We start from the raw sequence: 21,326 nt of genomic DNA, 5'->3' as shown, positions 1-21,326 counted from the left end.
AATTGTTAGTAGGTGGTAGCGCATTCTTTCATTTCTTCTAGTTATTTGTCAATACCCAGCCGAATGACTGGGCGGATATACCGTCTGAATCGTCTTACAGGTCCCGTATCTGGAGAGATTACTGTTTCCTCCCTAGGTTCAGAAACAACAGTTGACTGGTCTTGTGCTAATTGCTCTGGTTCATGAAGAAGTGGCTCTGGTTAATGATACCTTCGGCAAAAGTAGGAGAAATCCATTCCATACTTTCCTCATCCATAACCTCTTCGGGCGGTTCGATCAGGTTGTGCCTAAGAACCTCTAGTATTTCTCCATGAGCCTGGTTGCGAAAAGCATTGGGGATCTCTGCTCCAAATTTTTCAGATTATACATTCCTTAGCGTAGCAATTAGTGTGTGCAGCAAAGGATGTTGCTGGATATTGATCACAATTCCACTGCTATACTGACATGTTCTGGGGTCCGGCTACAGAATTAGATTTTCGCTGGGGTTCTCAAATCGTCCATCGAATGGTGGCCGGAGCAAACAGCTGCAACACCCGGAAACGGGATAACCAGTCTGCTTCAACCCATGAGTAAAATCGAAGAACTTGTTGATCTGCCGTAACCAAGTAACTCGAATCGTCTATGTAGTCCGCAGTTGGCTCTTCTTGTTGTACAACCACTTCTTGCTGGCACAACTTCAAGGCGGCGGCATGTGGATCAAAAAACAAGCTGGGTATACAAGTTGCTTCACTCGTTCGGGACATTGAGAATGGTTTCAGACACAACTTCAGGTTGGAAGTTCCCAAACAGCGCAAATTAATTTTCTTTTCCGACACGTTAACGAAATGGTCTCTCATCTTCGAAACTAGAAAGTGAGACTTTCGCTGCAACTCCATCGTCAATAGGTTGGTGTAGCGCCACAGCTCGGTAGACATGGTACAATCCGCTAGTATGATGAAGGGTATTTTCACGAGTACATTAAGCCCCGTGGTCTTTATCGCCTAAGAATCCACTAGCTCAAATCCTTAGGTCATCAGCTCGGATCGAGGGAAAAGCTTCCCGCATCATGTCCAGTTTCAAACCATCAAGGACCTTCTGCAACACTTCTGGCGGAATCAGAAAAGCTGGAATTAGTTCAAAGCTTTGACTAATTCAGCATTGCCATTGAAACGCCTGAAGCCTCGTGGTAGACATCGTGATGTTTCGAGCTGACGCAAAGGCGCTGGCCGTGCAAAGATCCGTCAGTTTCCTCCGACAACCTATTCATCGCACCAAGGATCATTTGGACATTCGCGTTCGCATCGTGAGAAACCATTTCCAGCCGGTTCTGGGTCTTGTTAAGTGAATGTAAGGTCTTGTTGTATCGCCTCCCCAGTTTCCAAATTTATTGTCCTGACAGCTTGCTTCCGTCCTAGCTCGTCAATTGCCTGTCTTCGACCACAAAATCCGATGAATGAGAAGGACTGACAGAATCCCTGCTTGAGGACCGGGGCTAAAACGATAGCCGCCGCGGCTCCAATCATCAGTGGTTTCACCCATCGTCGTTCCCTACTTTAAATGCGTAAAGATTTATTGATGAACGTTTCAGCCCGTGCCTTCATCTCCGCTAGCACTCGAGCTATTTCTTCCACTTGATGCTCTATCCCTTTGAGTTCTATATAGCTGACATTGATATAGCTTTGCGTCAGTTCCTTGTTACCACAAATTCGTTGTTTGTAGTAGCCATTCCATCGTTCCGCAAACTTGAATTGAAATTCTTGAAATGCAATGTCTAGTTGGGTCTTGTTGATAGCCGGAAGAATAAGAAAAGGGATCGAGATCCAAGTCGACTCGATGGCGCTAGCTATAATTACTGGTGTCCCCGCCGTATGATTGAAAAAGATACCTTCCGACTTTCTTGCTTCCATCGGTCTCATCACCGCAATTCAAATCAGAAGGAGGTTGAAATTCGACATTGTCCTGTTGAATGAATTCTAAACAGCCCGTCGTTAGTAAGAGTCGATACATGAAAAGCGTTGCGTAAAATTGTTAGTAGGTGGTAGCGCATTCTTTCATTTCTTCTAGTTATTTGTCAATACCCAGCCGAATGACTTGGCGGATATCCCGTCTGAATCGTCTTACAGGTCCCGTATCTGGAGAAACTAATGTTACCTCCCTAGGTTCAGACCCACCAGTTGACTGGTCTTGTGTTAGTTGCTCTGGTTCATGAAGAGGTGGCTCTGCTGGTGCCTCGTCAGCGGCTACTGGTGCTCCAGGCCTGCTCGCATCCGGTGGAAATTCCTTCGGTATGCTATCTGGTTCCGGCGCAGCTTGTTGGCGAAACACTTCCTCCAAGTTCGGCACATTGTCATCGACCCGTTCCATTAGTCTTCTTTTCTGTACATTGCGTCGCATCCTGGCATGCCGATGTGTCGGACGTACGTCGGATTCCTGTTCTTTCCACTCGTCTTGATCTACGCCTGGATTTTCCAGAAAACCTTCGGATCTGAGAGCCGTAGTCCCCTTCTTTTCCCTTGGGCTTCAAGCGCCGCCTTCCTCCAAGTACGGTTTGAGCATATTGTAGTGTAATATCCTCCATTTTGCCTTGATTTCGCTACTTTGTATTTGACCTCCGATGTTCGTTCTAAAATTACGTAAGGATCTTTCCACGGTAGGAAGAATTTCCGAGATTTTGCTTTATGTTTTTAGTAAACCGCCAATTTGTCCTCTTTTTCATATGGTTTCCCAAAGACTTTCTTGTGACTGATCCTTTTGAATCCACTGGTTTCCTCCTAGAGATTCTCTAGCTGGTGCATGAGCCTTTCTGAATAAACATAACAGATCCGCCGCAAAGCTGTTGCTTGTTAGATCTTCGTCATGGGGCTTTGGATAGAACAAGTCTGTGGGGTACTGGCAATCTTGTTCATAAATAAGGCTATAGGGAGTTGCCTGTGCTGTCCTGTAGAATGTAGCGTTGTAAATGAAATTTAAATAGGGTAACAGTTTATCCTATGTTCGCGGATTGTCCGCACAAATCTTTGAGATCACGTCGACAATCACCCGGTTATGCCTCTCAACTTGCCCGTTGCCTTGAGGGTGATATGGCAAGGTCCTGGTTTTTTTCAAATTTTCACAGTCTACAAATCTCCAGCATGAGCTCACTCCCGAAGTTCTTTCCCTGATCTGTGTGGATTACGTCGGGTACACCAAATCGCAAAACCCAGCTTTCTACAATCTCCCTTGCTACATCGGGTGCTTCGGTACACTTCAGTGAGACACTGACCACATATGTCATAAAGAAATTCGTCAGTACTAATATGTGCGTGGCTCGCGTTTCGTTGGCCGTCGTAACTGGACCCAATATATCTTCTGCAACCGTGTGAAATCGTATTCCAACATTAAACGGCAAAGGCCTCCTATCCTCTTCCTCCCAGCAGTACTCCTAGCTGCACATGATAGACACCAAGCAAGCTTCTTCGCAATTTCTTGTCTCATGTGTGGCCTGCAGAAACGTTGGCGGATTCTCCTTAACGTCTACTATACACCAAAGTGCTCCCCACTGACTGGGGTTGCGTGCAACTGATCCAGAATTTTCTTTCCGGCCCACAGCTGGAACAGCAACCTGAAGCGTATTCCAACATTAAACGGCAGAAGTCCTCCTATCCTCTTCCTGCCAGTGGTAGTCCTAGCTGCACATGATAGACACCAAGCAAGTTTCTTTTCAATTTCTTGTCGCATGAGTGGCCTGCAGAGAAGTTGGCGGTTCTCCTTAAAGTCTCCTCTAAAGCAAAGTGTCCCCCACTGACTGGGGATGTGTGCAACTGATCCAGAACTGCCTTCCGGCCCACAGCTGGAACAAAAACTTGAAGGGTTGAGAATGCATTTCCTCACAGTGATTTCATTCCACCTAGACCAATATGCCAACACATCAGGCCCATGCTGCACGGCTTCCTCTCGCGTCGCTCTGTTGAAACCAATATTCTCAAGATCTCAGAATTGTAGGGAAGCCACAGGAAAACTCTGCGAACAGCTTCATCCTCCTGCTGCATTTTACTTACATCAAGCGTCTCTCAACTCCAGATTATTGCTTGACCATCCAGTGCATCTTCCTCCGAGTCGGCGCCACTGCCCTGTTCTTCTCGGATCAATCCACAGTATTCCGGTGTTCTTGCCGAATCCATATCGAGGTATACAGGCTCAGGACAACTACCAGTCAATCCTTTTCTCTCTTCAGGAGCTCAGTCCGGTTCCTGATAGACCATCAGCATTGCCATGTTGATTCCTTGCTCTATGCACAAACGTTAAGTAAAATTCCTGAAGCTTCTGATGGAACGCCATTCCATAATCATCCTGTCCAAACATCCAAAGTAAGCTTGCGTGGCCAATTATTAGGACAAATGGATCGCCCAACAGATATGGCTGGTACCACTTCAGGGCCTTTATTACTGCCAAGGTATCTTTTGGTTGTCGAGTACATTATCTCCGTCCTGCTTAACACTCGTGACAAAAACACCAGGGATCGATCCTATCCATTGATTTTGTTGGACAGCACGGCCCCAATACTCATATTACTGGCATCAGTGTCTACAATGAACTAGCCGAATAGTCTGGGTACTGGAGAACGGGGGCAGTTACTAGCTCCAATCTTAACTGGCCAAAGATACTTGCTGAGCGGGGTCCACTCAACTCTCGCACTTTTCTTAGTCAAATTTTGCAAGGGTTTGGCTATGCTCGCAAAGTTCTTGGTGAATATTCGATAGTAATTAGCAAATCCATTAAAGGACCGGACATCTCTCACTGTTTTAGGAACGGGCCATTCCTTAACTGTCTTTTCGGGTTCGGGAGAAGTTCTATCCACTCCGATGACGTGACCTAGGTACAAAACTTGTCTCTGGAAAAACTGACAATTCGTTGGAGTCAATTTGAAATTGGCGTTACGTAGCGTCACGAACATTTCTTCGAGATGCTTCAGGTGAACCTCTGCCGTCTGGTTGTAGGTGAGGACATCGTCCAGTAAGATGAGGTTGGTTTTGTTAGAGGCTCTGCTGGAATCGCTCGTTCAAAAGTTGTTGGAAGGTTGCGGGCACATTCGACAGGCCAAATGGCATTCGGACATATTCATACAAACCTCCGTCTGGGGTCAAAAAAGCGTTCTTATGTCTCTGTTCGGCGGCTACAGGGACTCGTCAATATCAACTTGCTAGATCTACAGAAGGAAAAAAATTGTTTCCTTTCAAAGCATCAAACACTTGGGCTTGGTTAGGCATTGGATAGGGATCCTTCACAGTGACTTCATTCAGTTTTCTATAATCCACACAGAACCTCCAGCTCCCGCCGTTCTTTTTGTGTAGTACAATTGGCGCACTGTATGCACTTCTTGGTGGCTATATCACTCCTATCTCTAAAATTTTTCTAATTTCTTCCTCGATGATCGTTATTCTAGCTGGTGAGATTCGATGTGGCGGTACCCTGATAAGCCTACTGCCGCCTGTTTCAATTTGATGCTCGACCACATCGGTAGATCCCAGCACGGTATCATCCAAGGCAAACACGTCTCTGTATTTGATGACAAAGTCTCGCAATGCTATCTAATATTCTCTTCGTGCTTCTGTGGCACGTTTCTTCAAAATCAGCTCGGCTTCCTGTTGAGGTGAACTTAGAGGAACAACAACATCGCCAGCTTGCATTATGAACTCATTCCCTGAATTTAAACATGTGTTTTGTTGACTTCTATTCACCCCTTCAGCTAAGGTCTCCTCTTCCTCGTTTCTGTTGGGTCATAAGTTGTCATCGTTCTTGCCATCGTCGCCGTAGATACTCCCAGAGCCCATCATAACCTCTACTTGGTTTTTCTTACCAACCCTTTCCAGAATCTGGTTGACCACCTCCATCGTTTCGGCTTCTTGCGGCCGCTTCGTGTTACCATTCTCCGATTATGTCCACAATTTTCCACTGATCAAGGGTAAAATAGCTGACTCCACTGCGGCTGTCCACTACTGGTTGGTCTGCAAATCAGTTACAGTATTATGTTTTTGTAGATTTCTGAGTCCGAAAATCATTTCCGTTTTGAGTCCATCAATTATAAGGACTTCGTCATCAATGCCACCCTCGTCATCAATGCCACCCATTTTGAGATGCAATGTTGCTGATCCTGTTGTGTTTACATACCAACTGTCAGCTGTCTCAAGGAGTCCACAGTATCGCATCAGTTTTTGCGGTTCCTTAAGTTGGTCAAAATGGGAAGATCTTATTATATTTGTTGAAGCTCCTGACTCCACCAAAATCTCTATTGGAGTCCCGCTCACTTCCCCCGTAACTGTAATACTTCCAGATCGTTTGTCCGGTTCCCCCTTCACTGCAACTTTACGTTTGTGAAACTTTGGTTCCGGAAGCTTGTTGACTGCTTCTATATTGTTTAATGGGTTACGGTTATTATTTGGATCTTGCTTGTTTCTGGCCGGGAAGAAAACTTTTTTCCTAAATCCCCGGAGATTCCTGAACCGTCTTAGTTAAAATTATTTTGTTTCGGTTCATTGCATTCTCGTGCGTAATGTCCCATCTTAGAGCAATTGTAGCAGCGGACTCCTTTGCTTTGAGGTCCCGGACTGCTTCCAATCATTTTTGGCAAAGTTCGGGACGTAGCCACTGTTTCGGGGTACGGATTGCAGAATGGGCGCGGGTTTCCGTCCTGATTTCTTTTTGTTTCTTTTGACGGTCCGGGGATTACTGGATTGACAAATTTACTCATCATTACGTCCTTTTGACCATATCTGCCTGGTTCTTCACCTGTTTTTTCATCTCTTCCATTTCTACCTTCATCATGCCGGGTTCCATTTGTCCACTTACAGCTTGAACATGATGCTTTTGCACACATTGGTCTGACTGTTAAAGGAACCTGGTGGTTTTCAACCGCCTGTGCTGCCTTAGTCTAGGTCTTCGGTTGATTGCATCGATGTTATGTGCTCTATCAACGGCACCATTGAACGTGTTGGGGTCCTCCCGAAGAAGCATTTCCTCTATCTCTAGATTAACAACCCATCAATGAACTGCTCTCGGTTCATTTCATCCCTCGTAACTGCATTCATTGCGGCATTGGCATTTTCTCCAAGCGACTTCACCCGTCTGGATTACACTTGGATGTCCTCTTTCTCGCCCTGGGCCAAGTTCTTGAAGTCTGTTCTTGCTGTCCACGGATTCCTGTAGGGTGACATCCTCGTGTCCACGTACGTCATCATTCTCGCCAGAGTGGGAACTGGTTTGTCATGGTCCTGAACGTGACAGTGTCGGAGCATAGCATTAAACTCCTGCATCGCCCAACCAACAAGAATGGTAGTTATTGTGCTTCGAGCCTGCTCCTCCGTCCAAGCATATTTGTCCATGAGGTATGAGAAGAGTGGGTTTTCCAAGAAAACCAATCAAGAAACAACGCCGACGGGAACTTCTCGGGCCTGCCAGTTGTGTTGTTGAACGCCAACTGGTTTTCAGCCGCATTCACAGCCTCCGCAAAAAGCTGTCTTTCATTCTCGTTCATTCCTTACTTGTGAACACAGGACTTCTTCGTCTTGAATTGAGCTCGAACTACTCTCCCTGCTCATCTGGTTGTAAGTGTACCTGAAAAAACTACCCCACCCAGGAGTGCCACCGTAGATTTTCGTATTTAGACTAGGTTAATAAACGGGAGACACTACAACCCAAAATCCTAACACGAAAGGTTTATTTTTGGTAGAAAGGTTTTCATCAAAGTCTACTCACAATGTCCCCGGTTTCCTCTGCCTCCGGCTTGGAATAAAATCAAATGCTCAAAAGTAAATTGATATAATTCGATAGAATAAATCAACAAATTCAGGTATAATCAATTGGCTTTTAGACAACAAAAATAATTCAAGGTACTAAATTGTAATTTATCCCAGTCTCTCTAAATCAAACTGAACAAGCAAAGTTGTCTATTCTGATATCAACCTCACGAATCTCTCCTTCTTGGCTCTCGATATTCTTTTTGAGTGTCTTTCTTCTGTTTAGAAAGACCAACTTTACTCGGCAACAACTTTTCTCTCTCTCTCTCTCTCTCTCTCTGATTTTTTTTACTCAGGTTGAACTCCTCTACGATTTCAGAGTTATTTTGAGCCTTCAATAACTCCACTGCCACAGCAAACAATCATGGTGTTTTACTCTTCTTTAGCAGCTATTCGAATCACCGCGTATTGGAACGAGTGAACAACAACTTTGTTCAAACCGCTGCTATAGACTGCAGCAAACGTGCATCCCTTACGCAACGGTGGAACTTGGCCCAAAGGTATGCACTATTTCCCTACCATATTTCATCACACTGATGAACAACTTTTATGAATTTGGTCCCCTTAAGAAAATAATATTGCAGCTGCTCAATTTCTACGTCCAGCCTTTGTTGTTCCATAAATGTCTGATCTTTCAAATGACTTTGAATTGCAAGCCAACAGTCTTACTAACAATTTGTAGCAAACCGATTTACTAAACTCAAGTTTTATCGATTTTGAATTGCAACACTTTTGTGAGAAAAACAGGAATTCCAAATTCTACATAGGCTAACTATTGTCATAGACTTATTAAGTTCATTGACATTGCAAATACGAGTGATATTAAGTACTATAGTTACTGTTATAATGATCCAATTAGTGTTCCTCAGTCAGTGCAATTTGTTCTTGCAAATTGTGAGAATAGACCCATTGCTGGCGGGGATCAAATAACCCAATGTTCGAAACACCAGGTGGATCTATTCCTTCATCAGGAATGGGAGAAAGTGGTGGAATGGGAATCAACAAGAATTACAAGAGGGATTTGTTGTGCTCGAAAACTGTTAGGGTGTCCAACTCTATTATGGCTCTGCCTCTTCTATCCAAGCCATACGACCTAAAGAGCGCTTAAGCAGTCCTTGACTTGCTGTGTATGTTTTCTAGGAGTGATAGAGCGATGACTGTCATGTAGAAGCCGGAACAAAAGAATAGAAGACGTGCTACTGTCAGCTACCTCTGGGAAACAATTTGCACGGACTGTAAAGCCATTTGCACAGTGGAGTTTTGAAAAACTGTAAGTATGTTCTGTTTTAAAACCCTTTTCTAACCGTTAGTTTCTCTTTCTCGCAGTAAAATTCAATAGTTGTTGTGAAAAAAATACTCTTAGTCGTCAAAAAAATCCATCCCCTTGAACAGGTAAAATTTTCAAATAAGTTATGTTTGATTTAATATAGCAATCGGTCACCACCACTTCCACACAAGTGCATATTTTAATTTTTGCGACCAAAATAAAAATCGCTTTTGAAAATTTTTGGTAGAATTATCAAAAATAAAAAAAATTGATATAGTCGGTTCGTATATCAAAAAATAGCCTCTGAAATAGAGAAAATTGAGAGTACATTAAGCTAAATTGCTCAGTTTTGAAGATCTTTGGTCAATTTTGAGGCAATTCAAAAAAATTAGAAAATTATTACCGAATATCGATGAACCGCAATTTCGAGCATAAAACTGTTCATTTTAGTGGATTATCGTTCCGTATTCAAGAAATTGCAAAAAATGACCAAAAATAGAGAAAAAATGGACAAAAGCATAAAACTTTGACAAAGTTGTCAAAAATCAATTTCCCCAACAAGGAAGTTCGTTAATTGAGTGGAACTCAATACACACGAAAAGTTGTGAACAAATTCACGAGCTCCGGCCTACAAAAAATTGCATTGCTATATATTTTTTTTTCGCTCAATTTATTATAGTAACAACTGCGTGTTTTTCGTCCTTTAATTATTAAAATCTCAGTGTTCCGTTTTTTTTTTCAATAATTCTCCAAAAACTTTTGTTTTGCGTTTGAATCCGATTGTTTTTTTTTCTGCGTTGAACTTCTTATTTTTCCGCTTCATTTATTCCTTCGATTTAGTAAATTGTCATATGTGATGTCTCTGTTTGTGTTGCCGTGCGGTGATTTTGCTATTATGCTGGTTGGTTTTTGTGGCCTTGTAGTTTTCTAGGGTGTGACTAAGTTAATTTGCGAGTTACGGCTATATTTTCTTGTGATTTTTTTTAAAATTTTACTAATTTACTAGCCGTCCTGTTGTACTGTGGTGATTTTGCTGCTGTTTGTTTGTGGCTATCTGAAAAACTTCTAGTTGGTTTGCTCTTGTTGGTTTCTTGGGTGTGACTTATGTTTATTCTCGAGTTACGGCTGGATTGCTTCTTGACTTTTCCAAATGTTATAGTCATTAAATACAGTTTTGTAGTTTATTTAATTTGTCTGCAGCTTGTTCAATATTGTTAGTATGGTGATTGGATATTTTGTTCTGGCTATTGCTGCGGTGTGACTTAAGTTTATTCTAGAGTTACGGCTAGTAAATTTTTTGACCTTTTCATCATTTTAGTTTACTACTTCATTGTCTTAAATTAGTGTGTTATTTGTATAATAAGCCCCAAAAAGAGTTCTTCTAGCTCGTCTTGCAGTAGCTTCTTAGTGTGTGACTTAAGTTTTTTCTGGAGTTACCGCTAGTTTGTTTGGTTGAGTTTGCTGCTGCGGTCTGCGGTCTGCTTCTACCTCTCCTCCTCACTCGTTTTCCATTCGTCCCAATTCCACTCCGTCGCGCACTGCTCGCTCGACTTCACGTCTGTCCCGTTTCCGTTGCGTCGCGCGTTGCTCATTTGGCTTCCTGTCCGGCAAATTTTCGTTTTGTCGCGCGCTGCTCGCTCGACTTCCGTTTGCCATTCGTCTCCCACCGCGTTGAGCACATAGCATTTAGCGCTCCACTTCTGTTTTGTCGGCACTCTGTGCTCGACGATTCTTTCTGCTCTTTGGGCGGTTTATATTACAGACTGTCTACAGTGTGCTGTGCTTTGGCGTCTTATGCGTTGGGTTTGTTTTCAGTGCATTTGGTTTGTTTGGAATGTGCATATAATAGATAACCGTGTGTAGTGGTAGTTTTGATGGTTTTTTGAAAAAAAAAACATTGCGATTTCCGATAAATTTGATCAACAAGTCAAAAAGTTGTACTCTGCCAGGTAAAAGCGTGAAGCTGAATTGCATGCCATACATGAAGATATCCTTCAAGGTATAAATAGTCAAAGTAGGCGAGTGAAATTTGAAGGCCAAGTAACAAAATGCAAGGAAGCTTTATGACTGTTGTATACAAAAATGAAGACCTGATTGCGTTTGCTGGAGAAACAGAAGATCCAATTGCAATTGTTCCCTCATTCGAGTCTTACCTGGAGGCAACGACCACTAAGAACGACAAGATCCAAACTACATCAACTCTGTTGATGATGAACAGAATGAATTTCAGAAACCGAGGGCTTCCATTCGTTCTAGAAATTCCTCACTGATGGCCTCGTCAAAAACTTCTATTCAGCGTAAATAAGATTAATTTTTTGCCAAAATGAAGAGGAAATTGAAAAACAGAAAGAAGCTGCCATTCGCCTCGCTAAGCAGAAAAAGCAAATGGAATTAGATGAACTGGAGGAAAACAACAGGAAGCGGTTGGCAGAGGCAGCTCTGCAAGAGTTTGAATTGCTGGACGCCATTTCTAAAGGTTGCCATTTTGAATGCTCAATGAGAAGTGAAAGGGCTGTCCTGCACTAGATCAACACCTCACTTGAATTAAATTTTAACAAAAAATGGTAAAACTGATGAACCAGAGGTTACGAATGGCCCTCCAGAACGCCCAGGCCACAACAACGGCAAAACAGTGGAAGATCACAACACTGAAGTTTCGAGAAACTCTTTTCAGAAAAATTGTCGAGGCACTTACATCTTAAGTAATGAGACTTCGCAGCAATTAGACCCTTCTTTTACCCCACCTGAAAAATTTTTGGCTGCTGCTAACACACGGGCGTTGTACCAGGCGCACCTAAGGGCGCAAATGAATCAAACAGGCCAACAAGGCATGGCGCTTCAAAACAGCATAACTAACCAAGCAACCGGAGATAATCACCCGCCTCCTGTTTACGCCCCAGGGGCTTCTTCGCAACCCATTCAACAGCCCTCTTACCTCAATCGTTCGCCTCGCAAGTAATTCAATATTATTCGTCTAAGTTTTTTCCACGCCCACAACTTCAAATTTCACAATCCAGGGGATCTGAATTATCAAATCCTCCTGAGAACAATTTGGCGCAGCGTATACGCTCCCGACAACCAATTAATTTTGTTGCCCGAGCCCCAAACGCCACTCTTCCTCCTCTTCCGAAAACAAATAATCCAGCCCCCTCAATAGACGTTCCCTTGCACCAAACGTCCCACCAATTCAAACACTCAACAGCAGATCTCCGAAAGCAGTCAACCTAATGCCCTTCCCATCCCGAAACCAGTTTTTGCAACTAACCTCACTGCTCCCACTCCACACGCCCCTTTGATCAATCAGCCTCACGTTCACAACATTTTTCAAAATAATACTAACCAAGTACAAAAAGTAATACGTTCCGTTGCTCATCCTAACCCAAATATGACCAATATCACTCTTGGTCAACACTTTGTGCCAAATATGAGTCATTTGTGTTCTCCACAGCACAGACCGTCTTTAGTCAACCCAGACATTACTATCGTGAATAGTCTGCCTCCAAATGTACAGGCACATATCGCACCCCCGACCAATAAGGTTCCACAACGAAAATATCAGATTTCACCACTTTTGATTGATATGCAATCACTATCCGGCACACAAAACAGGATCCCAACTTCTAGTAATGTTGTACCAAATCTAGCCACTCCGGTTTTTCAGACAACATATACTTATGTTAGGCAGATACCGTTGAGTTGGAGTGGCTCGCAGGTGTCTGCACATGTCCCTTAAATTGCAGAAAAGGCGTCATTGGTTAGGGAATCTGCTGATGCCATAACAAGTAAGAAAAATGACCCCTTGCCCGAATGAAAACTTTCTAGATATAATGGCAATCCATTTCAATGGCACAAGTGGTATGGTCAATTCAAAGGCGCGATTGACTCGCAAACGCTAACTATTGACGTTAACTTGACATACCTCAAAAAACTCGTCACCGGTAAAGCAAAGATTGCAATCGCTGATTTTTCTTACTTCGGTTTAATGTGCAAGGATGCACTAAGAACTTTAGAACCTAAAATTTGGCCGGCCACAGGCAGTCGTAAAGCACACTTGGATACACTAAGCAATTTTCCGCCTCTTAAAATGCACAATTGTGATAGCATCATCAACTATTCTGCAGCCATATCCAGCCTCGTTGGGGTTTTCAAGTCACTATCATATGATGCTGACTTGAAGAGCGCTTCCCTACTTAACCGAGCGGTACAGAAGTTACCACCAAACGTGAAAGAATCATAGTCGCTCTTTACGGTTAAAAAGCACTGGGTTAAACCTCCCCTCATTGACTTTAACAATTGGCTTAAAAAAGGCTGAAGCCCACAATCTTTTGAAACAAAGCGCAACCAAGGCCAATTTGAAAATAACAGCACTTCAGTAACCAATACCAAAACAGCCTCAAAAGGTTTGCAGCAAATTTACAACAAAGACAATCAAGGAAGCAAATGCCATTTTCTTCTACTAACACTTGCTCTCTCTGCATTTATGCAAAGGTAAACACCGGCTATAGGAGTGTCGATTTTTTCAAGGTGTAGATACCAAGGCTTTAGTTTTGTGTGATACCGCCTACAGTAACTCTTGGGTGGCCGGTAGTCTCGCAGATAGACTCGGTTTGCACGGTAAAGCACTAAAGCTAACTGTCATGGGTAATAATACCGTAGAAGTAGTTGATTCTAGAGTTGTTAAAGTCACTTTGAAACCAAGAGAACATCAAGATTTCGAAACATTTACATCAACCTTTTCTTTAAAACTAGTGTGAAGGTCGGCTCAGATATAATTAATGTACGCTCGACTTCCGTTTGTCATTCGTCTCCCACCGCGTTGAGCGCATAGCGTTTAGCGCTCCACTTCTGTTTTTTCGGCACTCTGTGCTCGAGGATTCTTTCTGCTCTTTGGGCGGTTTATATTACAGACTGTCTACAGTGCTCTGAGCTTTGGCGTCTTTTGCGTTGGGTTTTTTATTGCATTTGGTTTCTTTATAATATGCTTATAATAGGTAACCGTGTGTAGTGGTAGTTTTGCTGGTTTTTTGAAAAAAAATATCGTGATTTCCCAAATCGTAACATCGTAAATTTGATCAAAACATCGTAAATTTGATCAAAAAGTCAAAAGGTTGTACACTGCCAGGTCAAAGCGTGAAGCTGAGTTGCATGCAATACATGATGATATACTTCATGGTATCAGTAGTCAAAATAGGCGAGTGAAATTTGAACGCCAAGTAACAAAATGCAACAAAGCTTTATGACTGTTGTATACAAAAATGAAGACCTGATTACCTTTGCTGGAAAAACAGAGGATCGAATTGCACCTGTTCCCTCATTAGTGTCTTACCTGGAGGCAATGACCACTAAGAACGACAAGATCCAAACTACATCAACTATTCTGATGATGAAGAGAATGAATTTCAGGAACAGAGGGGCTTCCATTCGTTCTAGAGTTTCTTCATTGATGGCCTCGTCAAATATATCTATTCAGCGTAAAAACGATTAAATTTTTGCCAAAATGAAGAGGAAATTGAAAAACAGAAAGAAGCTGCCATTCGCCTCACTAAGCAGAAAAAGCAAATGGAATTAGATGAACTGGAGGAAAATGACAGGCAGTGGTTGGCAGAGGCAACTCTGCGAGAATTTGAATTGCTGGACGCCGTTTCTAAAGGTTGCCATTTTTAATGCTCAATGAGAAGTGAAAAGGCTGTCCTGCACTCCTCACTTGAATTAAGTTTTAATAAAAAATGGTAAAACTGATGAACCAGAGGTGAATGACCCTCCAGAACGTCCTAGCCACAACAACGGCAAAACATTGGAAGATCACAACACTGAAATGTCGAGGCACTGTATTCCAAAAAATTGTCGAGGCAATTACATCTTAAGCAATGAGACCTTGCAGCAACTCGACCCTCATTTTACCCCTCCTGAAAATTTTTGGCGGCTGCTAACACACAGTCGTTGTACCATGCGCACCTAAGGGCGCAAATGAATCAAACAGGCCAACAAGACATCGTGCTTCCAAGCATAACCAACCAAGCAACCGGAGATAATCATCCGCCTCCTGTTTACGCCCAAGGGGCTTCTTCACCACCCATTCAACAGCCTCTTTTACCGCAGCCGTTCACCCCGTAAGTACTTCAAGTTTGTCTGAGTTTTTTTCCACACGGACAACTTCAAATTTCACAATCCAGGGGACCTGAAACATCAAGTCCTCCTGAGAACAATTTGGCGCAGCGTATACGCTCCCGACAACAAATTAATTTTGTTGCCCGAGCCCCAAACGCCACACTTCCTCCTTTTCCGAAAACAAATAATCCAGCCCCCGCAATAGACGTTCCCTTGCACCAAACGTCCCACCAGTTCAAACACTCAACAGTCCGAACGCAGTCAACCTAATGCCCTTCCCGTCCCGAACCCAGTATTTGCAACTAACCTCACTGCTCCAACTCCACACGCCCCTTTGATCAATCAGCCTCACGTTCACAACACTTTTCAAAATAATACTAACCGAGTACAAAAATTCATACGTTCCGTTGCTCATTCTAACCCAAACATGCCCAATATCACTCTTGGTCAAAATTTTGTGCCAAATATGAGTCATTGGCGTTCTTCACAGCACAGACCGTCACTAGTCAAGCCAGACATTACTCTCGTGAATAGTGTGCCTCCAAATGTACAGGGAAATGTCGCATCCTCGAACACTAAGGTTGCACAACGAAAATATCAGATTTCAGCCTTTTGATTGATATGCAATCACCATCCGGCACACAACAGGAAAACACGATCCCATTTTCTAGTGATGTTGTACCAAATCTAGCCACTCCGGTTTTCAGCTAACATTTCCTTATGTTAGGCCCATACCGTTGAGATGGGTAGCTCGCAGGTGTCTGCACATGTCCCTTCAATTGCAGACAACGCGTCATTGATTAGGGAATTGGCTGATGCCATAACAAGTAAGAAAAATGACCCCTTGCCCGAATGAAAACTTTCTAGATATAATGGCAATCCATTTCAATGGCACAAGTGGTATGGTCAATTCAAAGGCGCGATTGACTCGCAAACGCTAACTATTGACGTTAACTTGACATACCTCAAAAAACTAGTCACCGGTAAAGCAAAGATTGCAATCGCTGATTTTTCTTACTTCGGTTTAATGTGCAAGGATGCACTAAGAACTTTAGAACCTAAAATTTGGCCGGCCACAGGCAGTCGTAAAGCACACTTGGATACACTAAGCAATTTTCCGCCTCTTAAAATGCACAATTGTGATAGCATCATCAACTATTCTGCAGCCATATCCAGCCTCGTTGGGGTTTTCAAGTCACTATCATATGATGCTGACTTGAAGAGCGCTTCCCTACTTAACCGAGCGGTACAGAAGTTACCACCAAACGTGAAAGAATCATAGTCGCTCTTTACGGTTAAAAAGCACTGGGTTAAACCTCCCCTCATTGACTTTAACAATTGGCTTAAAAAAGGCTGAAGCCCACAATCTTTTGAAACAAAGCGCAACCAAGGCAAAACTAAAAATAACAGCACTTCAGTAACCAAGACCAAAACATCCTCCAAAGGGTTTGCAGCAAATTTACAATAAGGGCAATCAAAGCAGCAAATGACATTTTTTTCTACAAACACTTAATCTCTCTGCATTGTATGCAAAGGTAAACACCGGCTATAGGAGTGTCGAGTTTTCAAGAAAAAGACTCCAACCCAGAGAGCTAAATTGGTGACAGATAACAAAATTTGCTTTTCGTGCTTACGGGACAAGCACACATTCCGCCGGTGCCTTCAACCAGGAATTGCCGAGCAGAGGGGTATAATAGATCGCATAACACACCATTGCGTGGAGCAGATAGGGTTTTTCCAGCAAAACAGTCAACAGATCCCAATACTAACCAGTCTTTTGACAACACAGGTCAAAAGAAAGCAACTACTAGTCAACATCCGTCTAAAAAGACCACAACGATGTCATCAGTTTCTGATGTTCGGGGCTCATTCAGGTGACTGAATTGCAATTGGTCAATTTGTCCGGTTTAGATCTAAAGGCTTTAGTTTTGTGTGATACCGCCTGTGGTAACTCTTGGTTGGCCGGTAGTCTCGCAGATAGAATCGGTTTGCACGGTAAAGCACTAAAGCTAACTGTCAAGGGTAATGATACCGTAGAAGCAGTTGATGCTAGAATTGTTAAAGTATATTTGAGACCAAGAGAACATCAAAATTTTGAACCATTTACATCAACCCTTTCGTTAAAGCTAGTCTGAACGTCGGCTCAGATATAATTGTTGCACAGGCACTGCAGGTGACTTACCCACACTTAGCCCTCCTTGATCCCGTGACATATTCCTATAAAGAGATTGATATGACACTCGGCCGAGATGTCTTTCATGCCATCCGCCCCATTGGAATACTTCTCTGCCGATGTGAAGCGTTCACCTGTGGCGTACGCTTTGGTACGATGGTAACGGACCATTACGGACCCTAACGGACCGGTAATAGGTCCGTTATCGTGCGATGGTAACGGACCGCTTAAAACCCATAGGTTGGGTTTTAAGTGGTTCGTTACCATCCAGTTCTTGTTTAACCTCAACCTGCTTTAAAGTGAATCTCGAACATGACAATGAGTTAGCAAGTCAAATAATGTCATGGTACGACATTGAATTGCTCGGGGCAAACAAGCAGGTCAACCCACGATCTGAAGCAGACGCAAGGGCTCACGAAATCCTTGAGAAAACAACCATACACAATGGCCTGAGATACGATGTGGGATTGCTGTGGGCAGCAGACAACACCAAGCTCACATGGTTGAGAACCGGTCCGACAAAGAGTGGTACCTATCCCACGGTCCGGGTTTAAACCCGATCAAACCGAGTAAGTTTCGTAGGGTGCTGAATGGAGCAGCAAAATTTCACGGTGCCTCGTTAAATAAGTCCTTGCTCACTGGCCCTGATCTAGTCGAAAACCTTATTTATGTACTTCTCCGCTTCCGACAGCAACCATATGCTGTATCTGACTACATCGAGGGAATGTTTCTGCAAGTTGGCGTATTACCCTCAGACCAACCATTACTTCGGTTTATGTGGCGGGAGGACTCAAAAACTAAAGTTGCATTGTATAAATATACGCGCCATATTTTCTGAGCTAAAGACTTGCCCACCTGTACCAACTATGCATAACAACGACTGCGAGAGACAATGCCAAGTTTTATCCCGAAGCTGAAAAAGCCGTACTTGAACACTTCTTTTTGGACAACTACCTTGACTCAGTGGAGACTCCTGAGAAAGCCACCAATAGATGGAAGGAGATGGCACAACTTCTCCATCTCTGTGGGGTCAAGCTTACAAAGTTTCTTACTAATGTGCCAAATCTGGCTGACCGAATTGAGGGTTCTCTTCAATCTACTGAGCCCAAGGTCATTGTTTCATGTCAGGAGGATTCATCGCATGTGCTAGGGTTAAAGTGGGATCACACTCATGACACTTTAGTTGTGAGTAGGGGTACAAGCTTCGCTATCACAAAGTCACACACGCAGCGCTTGGTCCTAAGTCTTGTCTCAAAAGTCTTTGACCCTATTGGTCTTGTCGCTCTACTGTTGGTGTTCGATGACTCTTAAAAGACATCTGGCGTGTCACAGGACAATATTGGAATGATGAGCTCCCGCATGACAAGGTTCAAAGATTTTTGGTTTGGAGTGCGGACTTACCAAAGCTGGAAAACATCAAAATTCCTTGAAGTTATTCTACTGAACCCTTTGATAATGTAGAATTACTGGTGTCATGTTAGGTGACCGTTCCCAGGATGTTTTTAGTGCCGTCGCATTCCTTCGAGCCCGAGTAACAACTTCCACGGGCGAGGTAAAAACAGAGCTTGCGTTGGTATTGGGGAAAGCGCGCGTGACGGCAATGAAAGTAATGACTATCCCAAAACTGGAATTGCAAGCAGCTCTACTTGCCGCTCAAATGAAGCACAAAGTTGTTCGGGTACTTACTGTAACTTTTAACCAAGTATTCATGTTGACAGACGATACGACCGTTCTCAATTGGATTAACTCTAATGAAAAGCAACAAAACTTTGTTGCAAGCCGTGTTTAAGAAATTTGGGAGTTTACCAGCGTTGACCAATGGAACCACGTCGCAACTAAGGATAATCAAGCTGACGCTGGCAGGCGCGGAATGTCCGCTGAAATTTTAAACTAAGCAGCTGGGTCAAAGTTCCACATTTCTTATCTAATTCAAATTTCCCTTTCGTACCGAACAAAGACGTCTTTATTAACATCAAGCTCGGCGTCAACCAAGCAGTCACTATAGAAGACTCTGTATCCCTCCTTACATCTGTTAGAAAACAGACAAATCCCGTTCCGTTGTTTATTCCGTTTGATAAGTTTAGTTCTCATCAAAAGTACTTGCGTTTTGCCGCATACGTTTTCCGACTCTTGCCGAAACATGCCGGCTACCGAAACGTCAATAGTAGCATTACTGACCCTACTCAACTTGACAAAGCCGAGCATCAGCTGCAGTACTTGGCGCAAGGAGAACCTTTTGAATCTGAAGGGAAAGATCTTCTTGACAATTCATCTGTTAAACTAAGCAGCCGGATCGCTCCACATTCTCCGTTCCTTAGTCCAAATGGGCTAATCCGTTCCTCGGGCCGCCTCAAGCGGTTAATGGAAGTTGGGTTTAAGGTAAAGTACCCAATCATCTTAGATGCAAGTCATACGTTTGTCAAACTGTTTCTTGAGCACACCCACGGAAGGCATTATCATCAGGGCGCTGAGTACCTAAGCTCAATTGTTCAGGAACACTATACAATACTGAAACTAAGATCATCTTTGCGTTCCATTAAAGTACACTGCCTGAGATGCCGAGAATTCCAAGCTGTAACTATGCAACCAATCATATCTGACTTACCTAAGGAGAGACTTGCACACCAGTCTTCTTCCTTCACGAACACTACCTTGGGACAATTTATGTTACTGTCCGCCGTTCTAATGAGAAAAGTTGGGGACTCCTCTTCACCTGTCTTACTACTCGCGCTGTCCATTTTGAGATAGTTAAATCCATGGACAACAGTTCTTGTGTTATGGGAGTTGAGCGGTTTGTCCCGTAGGGCTAGACCTGCCATGATTTCGTCGGACAATGACACTATCTGTATTGGAGCGGAGAAAGAACTCCGGAGAAAGTGTCGAAAAGTGGAACATTGTCAACATTGCTGCTGAACTCGCCTACAAAGGTACAAAATCGAAGTTCAATCCACCCAGCGTACCACATCAGGGTGGTATCTGGGAGAGGTCGGTACGCAGTTTCAAGCGCGTGTTGGATACTATTCTTGGCACGCGTCGCCTCACGGATGAGGTTCTGCATACTATCTTTTGTCTTGTGGAGCAAGCCCTCAATTCTCGTCCTTTAACACCCGTAAGCGCTGATCCGTGCGATTTGAACGCTATAACGTCCAACCATTTTATTATATTGGAATAATCTATCGGTATCCCGTCTCTTATCGGCAATAATTAGTTCAACCATCGTAAACGTTACGCCCGTGCGAAGTCGTACGCTAGTTCAATCTGGTCCCGTTGGATCAGAGGGCACGTACCAACTCTAAGCCGACGCTCAAAGTGGCAGTCGCCTGCCGAGTAACACCTTGAGACCGCTGACTTGGTTTGGATAGTTGAAGAAACCAACCCTAGGGGTTAATATCCTACCGCTCGGATTGTGGAACTCCGTTACGGCTCTGATAGCGTCGTGCGCTCCGCTGTTTTACGAGCGTCACCGGCTCACTCGTCCGCTCGCTCGTAAAACTTGAACCAGTTTTCCCAACATCTTTTTCAGGGGCGGAAGATGTTACGTAGGAAAAGAATGAATTTTAGCCAATCAGAATCGAGCATTTGAATTTGAATTTAAATGCGTATAAAACGTTCAAATATACTTGGAACGTTCCGAAAAAGTTCATTTATCCTAATTTTAAGTAAATATAACCACGATATGTATTGATTAAGCTTGTTTATGGCCTAATATTTCTAGGTTTTCTTCTAGCCAATTGTTGACTGAATATGAACCGATTTTGACGTCAATAACATTAGCCAAAAACCAGAAAAAGAGCATCAAAAAAACCTTGACGTCCAAGTATCAATTGTTGCTTTGTACTTTTTACAGTTAATACGTTGCTTGATATCTTTTGCAGATGACGAATTGAATCCTCGAACTACAGTTTTTATTTACTGAGTTAATAAAAGATGTGTTTTATTAGGGATTAGTTGTCATTTAATTTCCGAATGAATGGTTTCGTTTCCTTGCAATTGTTTTTCCTTCAATTAAATCTTGCTTAAAATTGCG

General features: G+C 43.2%; 1 protein-coding gene across 1 annotated transcript in view; it reads right to left on the bottom strand.

Annotated features, from left to right (window-relative positions):
* Positions 1-21,326, bottom strand: part of LOC142351665 (uncharacterized) — a 67,042-nt gene that overhangs the window by 44,659 nt on the left and 1,057 nt on the right. The gene's annotated exons all lie outside the window — the stretch shown is intronic.

This window comes from Convolutriloba macropyga, chromosome 1, assembly GCF_964194025.1.
Source record: "Convolutriloba macropyga chromosome 1, txConMacr16.3, whole genome shotgun sequence".
NCBI classification, from domain to species: Eukaryota; Metazoa; Xenacoelomorpha; order Acoela; family Convolutidae; genus Convolutriloba; species Convolutriloba macropyga.
The sequence above is the reverse complement of the archived record's forward strand: the minus strand, read 5'-3'. Positions and strand labels throughout refer to the sequence as shown.